The sequence below is a fragment of the Crocuta crocuta genome, unplaced genomic scaffold (assembly GCF_008692635.1).
Source record: "Crocuta crocuta isolate KB4526 unplaced genomic scaffold, BGI_CrCroc_1.0 scaffold482, whole genome shotgun sequence".
In the NCBI taxonomy this organism is placed as follows: Eukaryota; Metazoa; Chordata; class Mammalia; order Carnivora; family Hyaenidae; genus Crocuta; species Crocuta crocuta.
In genome coordinates this window covers 1,219,181-1,219,791 of record NW_027527459.1, presented here as the reverse complement: position 1 = coordinate 1,219,791, position 611 = coordinate 1,219,181, and the positions used below count along the sequence as shown (strand labels likewise).

General features: G+C 61.2%; 1 protein-coding gene across 1 annotated transcript in view; it reads right to left on the bottom strand.

Annotated features, from left to right (window-relative positions):
- Positions 1-293, bottom strand: part of STAG2 (STAG2 cohesin complex component) — a 123,926-nt gene extending 123,633 nt beyond the window's left edge. Inside the window, exon 1 of the mRNA XM_077763448.1 lies at positions 87-293. The gene's annotated coding sequence lies outside the window, so the exon portion shown is untranslated. The remainder of the gene's footprint in view (positions 1-86) is intronic.
- Between the last annotated feature and the right edge of the window lie 318 nt (positions 294-611).

The following is a 611-nucleotide window of genomic DNA, read 5'->3' as shown; positions in this document are numbered from 1 at the left end:
CCCCCTTCGGGGCAAGGTCTGCACGCGGGGGCCACCACAGCCAGACCCCAGCCTATTTATAAAATTGTTGCCCGAAGAAAACTGACCGAAGTCGGGCCTCGGAAGGGATGGAGAGATCGATGCCAATCGCTTTCCCAAGCAGTTCCCCCACCACGCGCTGGAGATGATGGGGCGGGGGAGAAGCAGAGGGGCCCGTCACATGAATGTTGTTCCCTCTCTAGGAAGGGAGGAAGAGAGGGAGGGAGCGGAGGGAGGGAGGAAAGGAAAGAGGGGAAGGGAGAAGGGAGGGGGCACGAGGGAGGGGTGTGATCGGAGTAGATTTTCCCTCGCCTCCCTCGGTCCGAGGCCCAAATATACACAACTGAGCCTCCGCTTCTCCCCTCCCCCCCTAGGTTCCCAGCACCACCATTTTGCTCTCTTCCTTCCCCTCTCCACGATACCGCGCTCTCCCCCACCGCAGCCACGGCCTCCCCGGCTTTCCTCCCCCGACTACGGCTCGCACCCCACCCCACCTCCAGTTTGGGCTCTCCCAGGCTTAAGAGCCTGCCGGAGAAAAGGCACCTAAATCTAATGCTACACAGAGAAGCGGAGCCTCCATCTTGCTCTGCTCC